This window comes from Rhamphochromis sp. 'chilingali' (genome assembly GCF_963969265.1).
Source record: "Rhamphochromis sp. 'chilingali' genome assembly, chromosome: 11".
Lineage (NCBI taxonomy): Eukaryota > Metazoa > Chordata > Actinopteri > Cichliformes > Cichlidae > Rhamphochromis > Rhamphochromis sp. 'chilingali'.
Genome location: NC_137938.1, coordinates 28,910,623 through 28,924,687, shown reverse-complemented (window position 1 = coordinate 28,924,687; position 14,065 = coordinate 28,910,623).

Genomic DNA, 14,065 nt, shown 5'->3' with positions numbered 1-14,065 from the left:
CATGCTTGGAGATTGTGAGTGCAAAGGTTGAGTTAAATCACTGTTAAACACAAACAAATTTGTGAGTGGAGTGAATATTTTTAAAGAGGAAAACTGACAATATTTATTCGATTAGACAAGGAAAATTAATGCATTTTTTTCTTACACCCTGTGTGTTCATGGTTTTCTCTTTTTCAGCCTTTAGAGCGCTGACGTACTGACAGCTCATATTGGAGCTGGCCTTGGCTCGTGCAGCCGGAGTAAGTGATTTACTACGTGTGTCACTCATCCTTGGCCTTTAAGATGAAGTCATAAGTCTAGCAGATGTTCACAGGCGAAACTGCACTTTGAAATCAGTGTGAGCCCTCTACAGGTCAAGTAAGAAACTCACTTTTATACTCGTGAACAAAACTTCCCTTATAAAATAAACCACAGGCACAAGATGATCCATCTGTATTCCTTAAATTTAACAGGATGCATTATCACTCAAGCACCCAGCCTTTATCAAATATGGCAAGTGCATTGTATAAGCAGTGGAATACTTAATTTTGCCGCCTGCTATGAGGTTCAAAGTGGTCCTCTCCCCCATCCCCCCTTTTCTATTCCGGGTGTTACCAGATGTGACCTGAGCAGAATCGCTGACTGAGCGCACCTTTCATGGAAATTAGGTAAGACTTATGATTTGCCCCAGAGCCAAAAGGTCTGCCTGGAACACAAAGATAGGAGCGCTTTGGAAATGTTGAGCTGATAGTGCAGAGCAGAGTCTGCCTCTGGTGCACAGAAACCCTTTTATTAAAACAGTGTGTGGGGGGAAAATACAATGTGATGTTTCTCTTTTTGGGTAAGGCAGCACGCTTCACACCTGAAGTGACATATACCAGTCAGATATGAAGTGCATCTTTGTTTGAAGCATGTCTTTGCTCAGAGATTTTTTCATTGCTTTTCATCACTATTATACATACATCTGTGTACAGTACTGAACATTGTCTTCACAGACCCCTTATTTACCGGTTTAAACTTACAGAAACATCATTATTCCAATTTCCCCAATTATTTTTCAAGCTCACGCCAATGTATCCTAAGAGTTTTACCTGAAAGCTGTATCTGTATTCCTTGAATGATGTCGCCACCTACAGTCGGACACTTGTACATGCACTGCTTTGCAGAAAATGCTGACATTGGGTTTCTGTGTCATTTGAAGGTGAGTAGAATGAGTCAAAACAGGTTTTTATTTTTAGATAAAACTGTATGATGAAATATATTCTCCATACTGGTAGTAATCACTGAAAGAAGAGAAATGAGTGAGCAGCAGAAGAGGCTAAATAGTTAAGTAATGTTGGAAGGAAGAGGCCGAAGTTGGCCTCTAGTGCAGGGTTGTCAAACTCCAGTCATCGAGACCTACTGTCCTGCAGCTTTTAGATCAGGGGTCCCCAATCCCAGTCCATGAGGGCCGGTGTCCCTGCAGGTTTTAGATGTGTCCTTAATCCATCACAGCTGATTTAAATGGATAAATTACCTTCTCAACATGTCTTGAAGTTCTCCAGAGGCCTGGTAATGAACTAGAATCAGAATCAGAATACTTTATTGATCCCTGGGGGGAAATTATTTTTTGTTACAGTGCTCCATTATAAACCAACATACACCAACATTAAGACAAGACAGACAATACGCTAACTAAGAATAGTACAATATATATATATATATATATATATATATATATATATATATATATATATATATATATATATATATATATATATATATATACATACATACATAAGTCACTCATAAATAAATAGCTGGAAAAGAAACGTGTAATTGTAGCAGTAACCAGTGTGTTAAGTGGATGCGTTGTACAGAGAGATGGCCACAGGCAGGAAAGATTTCCTGTGTCGTTCAGTGGTGCTTTTCGGTAATCTCAGTCTCTCACTGAACGAGCTCCTGTGACTGACCAGCATGTCATGGAGTGGGTGGGAGGTGTTATCCAACATTGTCTTTATCTTGGACAGCATCCGCTTCTCCGACACCACCTTGAGGGAGTCCAGCTCCATCCCCACAACATTACTGGCCTTACAGATTAGTTTATTAAGTCTGTTGGCATCTGCGACCCTCAGCCTGCTCCCCCAGCATGCAACAGCATAGAGGATCGCACTGGCCACAACAGACTCATAGAAAATCTGGGATTGGGGACCCCTGTTTTAGATGCAACCTTGTTCCAACACACCTGAACCAAATACATGGCTTGTTACCAGGCCTTCGCCGAACTTGATGGGACGCTGAAGAGGTAATTCAACCATTTGATTCAGCTGTGTTGGAGTACGGACGCATCTAAAAGCTGCAGGACAGTAACCGTCAATGGAGTTGGACACCCCTGCTCTAGTAAATCAACAAAAGATAGTGCCCGAAATTAGAGCTTGACTGGAATTTCAAAGAGAAACAGAGAACAATTAGAATTGCACATGAACAGCAAAATCATTTATGGTATACATGAAGGATTCTTGAAGAAGTGTAATCTGCACGAATAAAATTAAGCAGTATGCCAACTGGTGCTGTTTTAACACCAGTTTCTGTTGTTATGATTTTTTTTTTTTTTAAATTACGTTTATGACATACCACTCAGAGAAACATACAGCACCAAGTCCTCAGTTAATGCGTGTTGTGACTCATCCTACAAGAGATCATTTTGTTTCCTTTACCACAGCAGCACCTACAGGAGCAAAAGCACTCAGGGATGGGGCACTCATGCTGTGTCGAGCTACCAAATCGCTAGTGATGGCCAAATGAAGCTTTCCGAAGCACTGAAGCTTGTATTGAAAAACGGTTCATTACTCGAAGCTTTTCAACACAGTCCTCTCCGGTGACATCTGGTGGTGAAAATTTTGAAGAGCAGCTTGAATCTGCAAAATAAAACGGACTGCTCAATTATCACTGCTCACTCAAGAGTGGAGTTCTCTCTGATATTGGGCCACCGTTCCGTTGCTTTGAACATGTAATTGGTTTTGTTTTCTCGATTGGGGGGCTGAAAAAAATGTAATGCGTATCTGCGTAATACATTTTGATCAATAAACTTTCCCTATTTAAACATGCACTATGGTGTGGCCTTTCTTTGCTCATAACTCCTTGATGTTGGTAAATACAATAAGTGAGCAATATATATAATATACATATGATAATGCACAGCACATTATGGAGTATGCCCCTGCTGTGAAGTCCTGCCTCCATCTACTTGTCGTTTAATCACTGGACAGCTGGACAGGTTCATACAAAATATTAGATTAGGCCAATTCCTATACATATTTTTGACCTAGGGGTGGGATTGATTGTGAACTGGAAAGGGAAAATGCTTAGGGGGCTGAGTACGGCTGCATCGTCACTGATTTGTAGAATCCTTTTGATTCGATACAGGATCCGATTCAATTTGATTGGAATCTGGAAAGTTTTGCCTCAGTCAGAAATATTACAATTCTGATCATTTAACAGTATATATCCATAATTTCGTGTCTATTAAAAGAAAGCTGACACATGTGAGACTTAATTAGAGATGTAAACAGAGAGTTATGAAACCTGCAGCTGCAGAAGCCAGCGGGAAAAAAAAGAGGCAAACACAGCGCGGACCCGACGACACACCAAAATCTGATTCTGACGCGTCGGGTCCGCGCTCTGTGTTTACGTTTGTATGCAGAATCCGTAAACCTGCTCGCAGTTACTGTTTTAGCTGTATGGTGTTTGACGACATGTTGTGAGGTTTAACCTGAGATGCTGGCGTTTCAGGCATAATAACGTTAATTTACAAATCGACACAGGATTGTAATGAATCAATATCACTTTATTCAATTTACCATGGATTGTAATCAGAAAAGCGATAATCAAAACCCACCCCTAATCAAGAACTTGCAAAGTAAAAACATGATCAATGTAAGGTAACCCTTTTGTTATTTACATTTAAAAAGAGGATTAGTGTTACTGTGCGCTGGCTGAGTCTGTTTCTTTTCTTAGAAATAGTTTCTCCTGCCCTGGAGAAAATCCACTTGCATGGAACAGAAGAGGCTGTGGAGTGCAGGAACCACACTGCAAGCTGGTAGATATGCAGGTATTCCTGGGTCCTGCAGACTATCACCTAAAAACAATAAACAAAATGATTTTCTAAACTGTAGCAATGTAATGTACGTATAGTGCCAAATACATTTTTGTAGTCTTCATTAGCTTTAATTCACATGGAAGTGTTCCTAAAGTCATATGCTGTAATGATATTTACATTATGAAAACATGATTTTGGACATTTCAAGTTTTTCACTTCGGCAGATAAAATGAATTGAGCAAAATCAACTCAAAATATTTCCACACGCCATAACGTCCTCTCTTCCTCGCTGGCTCCATATCTGTCAGTGGAATGATCACCTCGTCGCTATCTGTCACCATCAACACACTCCACGAATCCCGTGGATGATTCACTTCCTTATATCCGTTTGAATCAGGTACCGAAGCAGTTACGTGCGTAATGAAGCTTCGGACGTCACTGGTCACGTGACTTTTGCCAAACGAAGCAAGCCTGGACACAGTGCTTCTGAACCAGTGTGTTGTTTTTTTCGACACACGCTCCGGAGCGTCAGCTTCAAGACCGCGGTAAAGTGAGCCGTCATTTGTGAGCCGCGGTCAAGCCAGCCGCCTCCTATCCGCCGCATAAATTTCCTTGCGCTTTTACACCAGTCTTTACGGTAGCGCCTTTTCGCTTTATGTGCCGATTGAAAGACTATATCCGCGCGCGCACAAATTACAATGTAGCAGCCCGATACAGTCAATACAATTATGGAAATGTCAGAAATTCATTAAAAATCATCCTGAGTAGTTGAGGTCCAACTTTCAACACATCCCCCCTCTGGGACACCTACTGTACCTGTGTGCCAGGTTTCACCCAGATTTACTGTAGAATTCCTCAGAAATTAAAGGGTACTTGTATTCAATGCAATACAGCCAATGCACTACAATTGTGTCAATTTTCAAAAATTCATTAAAAATCATCCTGAGTAGTTGATGTCCAACTTTCAACACATCCCTCCTCTAGGACACCTACTGTACCTGTGTGCCAAGTTTCATCCAGATTTACTGTAGAATTCCTCAGAAATTAATGGAGACATTTATTCAATCTAATACAGTCAGTACAATAGAATTATGTCATTTTTCAAAAATTCATTAAAAATCATCCTGAGTAGTTGATGTCCAACTTTCAACAGATTCCTTCTCTGGGACACCTACTGTACCTGTGTGCCAGGTTTCAGCCAGATTTACTGTAGAATTCCTCAGAAATTAAAGGGTACTTGTATTCAATGCAATACAGCCAATACACTATAATTATGTCAATTTTCAAAAATTCATTAAAAATCATCCTGAGTAGTTGATGTCCAACTTTCAACACATCCCCCCTCTGGGACACCTACTGTACCTGTGTGCCAAGTTTCAGCCAGATTCACTGTAAAATTACTCAGAAATTAAAGGACATTTATATGCAATTCAATACAGCCAATGCACTACAATTATGGAAATTTCAGAAATTCATTAAAAATCATCCTGAGTAGTTGAGGTCCAACTTTCAACACATCCCTCCTCTGGGAAACCTGCTGTACGTCTGGGCCAAGTTTCAGCCAGATTTACTGTAATATTCTTCAGAAATTGCAGGGAACTTATGTTCAGTGCAAGAAAGGCTGAAAGACGACCACCACTGAACAAGACACACAAGCTGAAACGTCAAGACTGGGCCAAGAAATATCTCAAGACTGGTTTTTCTAAGGTTTTATGGACTGATGAAATGAGAGTGAGTCTTGATGGGCCAGATGGATGGGCCCGTGGCTGGATTGGTAAAGGGCAGATAGCTCCAGTCTGACTCAGACGCCAGCAAGGTGGAGGTGGAGTACTGGTTTGGGCTGGTATCATTAAAGATGAGCTTGTGGGGCCTTTTCGGGTTGAGGATGGAGTCAAGCTCAACTCCCAGTCCTACTGCCAGTTTCTCGAAGACACCTTCTTCAAGCAGTGGTACAGGAAGAAGTCTGCATCCTTCAAGAAAAACATGATTTTCATGCAGGACAATGCTCCATCACACGCGTCCAAGTACTCCACAGCGTGGCTGGCAAGAAAGGGTATAAAAGAAGAAAAACTAATGACATGGCCTCCTTGTTCACCTGATCTGAACCCCATTGAGAACCTGTGGTCCATCATCAAATGTGAGATTTACAAGGAGGGAAAACAGTACACCTCTCTGAACAGTGTCTGGGAGGCTGTGGTTGCTGCTGCACGCAATGTTGATGGTGAACAGATCAAAACACTGACAGAATCCATGGATGGCAGGCTTTTGAGTGTCCTTGCAAAGAAAGGTGGCTATATTGGTCACTGATTTGTTTTTGTTTTGTTTTTTGAATGTCGGCGAGGATTCCGCACGGCACTCCCCTCCATTCACCTCGCGAATCTCCGCTCTCTTCCAAACAAAGTCGACGAATTACTGCTCTTAAACCGGACTAACAAGGACTTTGCACGCTCTGCTGCCCTCTGCTTCACTGAAACCTGGCTCAGTGAGCGAGTCCCAGACGCTGTCTTAAATCTGCCGGGCTTCCAACTTCACCGGGCGGACCGCGAAACAGAGCTCTCAGGGAAAACAAAGGGTGGTGGAGTCTGCTTCTACATTAATGAAGGTTGGTGTACTGATGTCACAGTGTTACAGAAACACTGCAGCCCACACTTGGAAAGTTTTCTCATCAACTGTAAACCTTTTTATTCACCGCGGGAGTTTTCTTCCTTCATGCTGGTCGGAGTTTACATCCCTCCACAGGCCAACGCGAACAACGCACTGTGCGAGCTGGCTGACCAGATTACTACCCTGGAGAGGAAATTCCCGGATTCCTTTACAATTATTCTTGGGGATTTTAACAGAGCAAACCTAAACTACGAACTCCCTAAATACAGACAGCATATAGACTGCCCCACCAGGGACAACATCATACTGGATCACTGCTACACCACTCTAAAAGATGCCTATCGCTCTGTGCCCCGGGCAGCTTTGGGACATTCTGATCACTGCATGGTCCATCTTATTCCAGTTTATAGGCAAAAACTCAAACGTGCCAAGCCTGTAGTCAAAACTGTGAAGAAGTGGACTAACACAGCAAAGCAGGAACTGCAGGACTGTTTCGACTGCACTGATTGGACTGTTTTTGAAGCTGCATCTGAGAACCTAGATGAGCTCACGGACACTGTGACATCATACATCAGTTTCTGTGAAGACATGTGTGTGCCAACAAAGACCTTTTGCACATACAACAACAATAAACCATGGTTCACTCCTTAACTCCAACATCTTCGCAAGGCCAAGGAGGACGCTTACAGAAGTGGTGACAGGGTCCTGTACAAGCAAGCCAGGAACACACTGACCAAGGAGATCAAAGCAGCTAAAAGGATCTACTCCCAGAAGCTGGAAGAACGGCTCTCAGCCAACGACCCTGCGTCAGTGTGGAGGGGCCTGCAGGAAATCACCAGCTACAGACGCCCCCCACCCACTATTGAAGCAAACAAAGACCTGGCCAACGAGTTAAACACTTTCTATTGCAGGTTTGAGACGGACAGACTCCCATGCCCCACCCTCCCCTCCCCAGGGACATTGCTTCAGACATTGACCCCCAACACACCTTCCACCTCTCCCCCCTTCACCCTGCCCCTCCCCAATCAAGACTCAACGACCACCACCACCCTCTCCAACCCAGACTCAACGACCTCCACCACACCTCTCACCCCCCTTTCCTCCTCCCTGAAACTAAGAATACACACTCAGGATGTGAGCCGACTATTCCAGAAACAGAAGCCCAGGAAAGCCCCCGGACCAGATGGCGTCTCACCCTCCTGCCTCAAAACCTGTGCTGAACAGCTGGCTCCCATCTTTACTCACATCTTCAACAGATCCCTGGAGCTGTGTGAAGTTCCCTCCTGCTTCAAACGCTCCACCATCATCCCTGTTCCCAAGAAACCCACCATCACAGGACTGGATGACTACAGACCTGTCGCCTTGACGTCTGTGGTCATGAAATCCTTCGAACGACTGGTGTTAGCCCATCTGAAAGACATTACAGGCCACCAGCTGGACCCTCTGCAGTTTGCCTACCGGGCAAACAGGTCAGTGGATGATGCAGTGAACACGGGGCTGCATTACATCCTGCAACACCTTGACTGCCCGGGAACTTATGCCAGGGTCCTGTTTGTGGACTTTAGTTCGGCTTTTAACACCATTGTGCCTGAACTTCTTTCCTCCAAACTCTCCCAGCTCAGCGTGTCACCAGCTACCTGTCAGTGGATCACCAGCTTCCTGACAGACAGAAAGCAACAAGTGAGGCTGGGGGAGATCACCTCTGAAACCCGGTCCCTCAGTATTGGTGCCCTCAAGGATGTGTCCTCTCACCACTACTGTTCTCCCTCTACACTAACGACTGCACCTCCAATAACTCTGCTGTCAAACTCCTAAAGTTTGCAGATGACACCACTGTCATTGGCCTCATTCAAGATGGTGATGAGTCTGCATACCGGCAGGAAGTTGAGCGGCTGGTACTCTGGTGCAGTCAGCACAATCTGGAGCTGAACACTCTTAAGACTGTAGAGATGACAGTGGACTTCAGGAGACATCCCTCAACTCTGCTCCCCCTCACCATATCAGACAGCCCTGTGTCGACTGTGAAGATCTTCAAGTTCCTGGGTACAACCATCTCCCAGGACCTGAAGTGGGAGACCAACATCAACTCCATCCTCAAAAAGACCCAGCAGAGGATGTACTTCCTGAGACAACTGGGGAAGTACAGTCTTCCACAGGAGCTGCTGATCCAGTTCTACACTGCGGTCATTGAGTCTGTCCTGTGCTCCTCCATCACAGTCTGGTATGGAGCAGCCACTAAACAGGACAGGAGCAGACTGCAGCGGACTGTACGGGCAGCAGAAAGGATCATCAGCGCCCCCCTGCCCTCCATCCAGGATCTGTACCTCTCAAGAACCAGGAAACGGGCAGGGAAAATCATCGCAGACCCCTCACACCCTGCACACAGACTTTTTGATCTGCTGCCCTCTGGCAGACGGTACAGAAGCCTGCAGACCAGGACCACCCGACACAGGAACAGTTTCTTTCCCCTCGCCATCTCCCTTCTTAACAGTTGACCTGTCACACTGCTCCCACTGCCAGACTGCAACTGCACCTTATGTACATTTTGTAGTATTCATTCCACCTCATTCATTTCTGTATTTTATGTATATAAGGTTAGATTCGTTATTTATAGTTGGTTTACATAGCTTTGTGTATGTATGTGTAATGTGTATATATAGACACTTGTGTGTGTGTGTGTGTGTGTGTGAGAGATTTACATTGCTGTGCTTGAGAGCCACCATCTACCGGAACCAAATTCCCTGTATGTGTCTGCACATATACAGTGGGGCAAAAAAGTATTTAGTCAGCCACCGATTGTGCAAGTTCCCCCACTTAAAATGATGACAGAGGTCAGTAATTTGCACCAGAGGTACACTTCAACTGTGAGAGACAGAATGTGAAAAAAAAATCCATGAATCCACATGGTAGGATTTGTAAAGAATTTATTTGTAAATCAGGGTGGAAAATAAGTATTTGGTCACCTCAAACAAGGAAAATCTCTGGCTCTCACAGACCTGAAACGTCTTCTGTAAGAAGCTTTTCTGTCCCCCACTTGTTACCTGTATGAATGGCACCTGTTTGAACTCATCATCTGTATAAAAGACACCTGTCCACAGCCTCAAACAGTCAGACTCCAAACTCCGCCATGGCCAAGACCAAAGAGCTTTCGAAGGACACCAGGAAAAGTATTGTAGACCTGCACCAGACTGGGAAGAGTGAATCTACAATAGGCAAGCAGCTTGGTGTGAAAAAATCAACTGTGGGAGCAATCATCAGAAAATGGAAGACATACAAGACCACTGATAATCTCCCTCGATCTGGGGCTCCACGCAAGATCTCATCCCGTGGGGTCAAAATGATCATGAGAACGGTGAGCAAAGATCCCAGAACCACACGGGGGGACCTGGTGAATGACCTGCAGAGAGCTGGGACCAAAGTAACAAAGGTCACCATCAGTAACACACTACAACGGCAGGGAATCAAATCCCGCAGTGCCAGACGTGTTCCGCTGCTGAAGCCAGTGCATGTCCAGGCCCGTCTGAAGTTTGCCAGAGAGCACATGGATGATACAGCAGAGGATTGGGAGAATGTCATGTGGTCAGATGAAACCAAAGTAGAACTTTTTGGTATAAACTCAACTCGTCGTGTTTGGAGGAAGAAGAATACTGAGTTGCATCCCAAGAACACCATACCTACTGTGAAGCATGGGGGTGGAAACATCATGCTATGGGGCTGTTTTTCTGCCAAGGGGACAGGACGACTGATCCGTGTTAAGGACAGAATGAATGGGGCCATGTATCGTGAGATTTTGAGCCAAAACCTCCTTCCATCAGTGAGAACTTTGAAGATGAAACGAGGCTGGGTCTTCCAACATGACAATGATCCAAAACACACCGCCCGGGCAACAAAGGAGTGGCTCCGTAAGAAGCATTTGAAAGTCCTGGAGTGGCCTAGCCAGTCTCCAGACCTCAACCCCATAGAAAATCTGTGGCGGGAGTTGAAAGTCTGTGTTGCTCGGCGACAGCCCCAAAACATCACTGCTCTCGAGAAGATCTGCATGGAGGAATGGGCCAAAATACCAGCTACTGTGTGTGCAAACCTGGTAAAGACCTATAGTAAACGTTTGACCTCTGTTATTGCCAACAAAGGTTATGTTACAAAGTATTGAGTTGTATTTTTGTTATTGACCAAATACTTATTTTCCACCCTGATTTACGAATAAATTCTTTACAAATCCTACCATGTGGATTCATGGATTTTTTTTTCACATTCTGTCTCTCACAGTTGAAGTGTACCTCTGGTGCAAATTACTGACCTCTGTCATCATTTTAGGTGGGGGAACTTGCACAATCGGTGGCTGACTAAATACTTTTTTGCCCCACTGTACTTGGCCAATAAACACGATTCTGATTCTGATTCTGATTCTGAGATGTATATTTGTGAATGTGGAGATGTTATATTGGTTTCACTGGTAAAAATAAATAATTGAAATGGGTATATATTTGTTTTTTGTGAAGTTGCCTAATAATTATGCACAGTAATAGTCACCTGCACACACAGATATCCCCCTAAAATAACTAAAAAAAAAACAAAACAAAAAAAAAACTACTTCCAAAAACATTCAGCTTTGATATTAATGAGTCTTTTGGGTTCATTGAGAACATGGTTGTTGTTCAATAATAAAATTATTCCTCAAAAATACAACTTGCCTAATAATTCTGCACTCCCTGTAGGTCTGTTGACAGAGCTCTGTACAGGTCTGCTCGAGCTGACCTGAAAAGGGGTCCCACCTGTCCAGCAACAACACATGGCATGGAATAATAGACATCATAAACCACAGAGGCAGAACTGTGAAAACAGAAAACCTGAGTGTGCAGCTAGCAGAGGACATAAACAGCTTCTTTGCCCGCTTTGAAACACCACAACAGCAGCATTCATCTGCCTCAGCCCTGCTCCCATCCTCATCCTCACCTGGTTCCTGCACCGCTCCATTCACTGTAACGGAGCACGATGTCAGATGAGTGTTCCTAGCAGTGAACCCCAGGAAGGCGTCCAGACGGAATACGTGGTAAAGTGCTAAGACCATGTGCCCACCAGCTCACCCTCATCTCCACCAGAATCTTCAACCTCTCACTGGATGAAGCAGCCATCCCATCCTGTCTAAAATCAGCCACAATCATCCCAGTACCAAAGAAGTCTCCCATCACCAGCCTGAACTATTATTGCCCTGTGGCCCTCACACCGGTAATCATGAAACTAGTCCTTCAGCACACCAAGGATTACCTCCCCCCAGAATTCGACCCCCACCAGTTTGCATACCGTGCAAACAGATTCACAGAAGATGCCATCACCCTCCACTCGGTGCTGAGTCACCTAGAACAGCGGCAGAGCTACGCCAGAATGCTCTTTGTGGACTACAGCTCACCCTTCCACCACTCGCCCATTGAGAGCCTACTAACTTACTGCATCACAGTATGGTACAGCAGCTGCACTAAGGCGGATAGAGCCACCCTCCCAGCATGTTTGCAATGAGTAGGAGATGCTCTGTATCTCACTGTACAACTGTATAGTGACAAAGGTATTGGGTTCTTTTCTAAAAATTGCTATAAACAGAGGAACCCAAACTGATGAAAAGTGGCGAATATTTTTTTTCAAATGACTATTTTTAGTGGATTTTTGATATAGAAGCAGAATGACAGAATGTTAAAAGAAGTTACTTTTAGTCATTCTAAGCTGGGCATTGCGTTCTCTGGCTGTTCAAAGCCATGGAACTTTAGACTTTCCAAGCAAATAATGATGGCCATACTGATGTTCTTTTCAGTACATTTTACTTTATGTTCATTTTCATTTTTATGATGTTTCTATTTTTACATAATTCCTCCCACATAGCAAAATTGGTATGGCCTGGATCTGTCCCACACAATGTGCTTACACATGGCCTGCGTACCGCAAAGAATGACGGCCCTATGGTGGCCCAGATCTGGTTTACCAGAGGTGGCCCACACATGAGCCAGCACAAGGCCAGTTGCAGACACACTGCTGGCCCTGTGCTGGCCCAGAACAGTTTCAGCTCTGGCCCCAGATGTCAGCCTAATGTGTACCTTAGCCATGTAAGCCATGTAATAACAACATGTGCTGGAACATAATAGTGCAAAAGTAACATGACGAAACTCTGTTCAGACAGTGAATGGACTGATTCTTATACAGCACTTTTTTACTCACCCATATTACTCAAAGTGCTCTATACAGCATGTCACATTCACCCAATCAGGCCAAATGTGGCATGCCATCACATAAACAGTGCCATCTTACCATGCCAGAAGTCAGCCAGCAGTGCCGGCTTGACACCAGATCCAGGCAAGACCCGTCTGCTATGTGGGATGACTTGTTCTTTTGGCATTTTAGTTGTGGATTATGTTTGGACTGTGTCTCTTTCCCTTTCAGTATTGTTTCCTTGTGCTTCTAAGTGTCCCTTTGTTTCTTTTTAGGTTATGTAGTATGGGTTAGAGATATTTTGTATGTTGTTTTTGTTTAATAAATCCGCCTTTTGGATTATTCCCTGATGTGCCTGAGTTCTGTTATTTAGTGTCACTTTGAAAGGACACACATCCAGCATTGACATATAATTGTTCTTTCAATTTTTGATAAAGATTACAGTGAATTGAGATGTAACTTGGCCCAGAGGTACAGTAGGACGCCCAGAGTAAGAAAGTGTTGAAAGTTGGACCTCAACTATTATGGATGATTTTTAATGAATTTTTGAAATTTCCATAATTGTAGTGTATTGGCTGTATTGAATTGCATATAAATGTCCTTTAATTTCTGAGGAATTTTACAGTGAATCTGGATGAAACCTGGCACACAGGTACAGTAGGTGTCCCTGAGGAGGAATGTGTTGAAAGTTGGACATCAACTACTCAGGATGATTTTTAATGAATTTTTGAAAATTGACATAATTCTATTGTATTGACTGTATTGAATTGAATATAAGTTTCCTTTAATTTCTGAGGAATTCTACAGTAAATCTGGCTGAAACTTGGCACACAGGTACAGTAGGTGTCCCAGAGGAGGGATGTGTTGAAAGTTGGACATCAACTACTCAGGATGATTTTTAAGGAATTTTTGAAAATTGACACAATTGTAGTGCATTGGCTGTATTAGATTGAATAAATGTTTCCATTAATTTCTGAGGAATTCTACAGTAAATCTGGATGAAACCTGGCACACAGGTACAGTAGGTGTCCCAGAGAAGGAATCTGTTGAAAGTTGGACATCAACTACTCAGGATGATTTTTAATGAATTTTTGAAAATTGACATAATTAAATTGTATTGGCTGACTGCATTGGATACAAGTACCCTTTTATTTCTGAGGAATTCTACAGTAAATCTGGATGAAAATTGGCACACAGGTACAGTAGGTG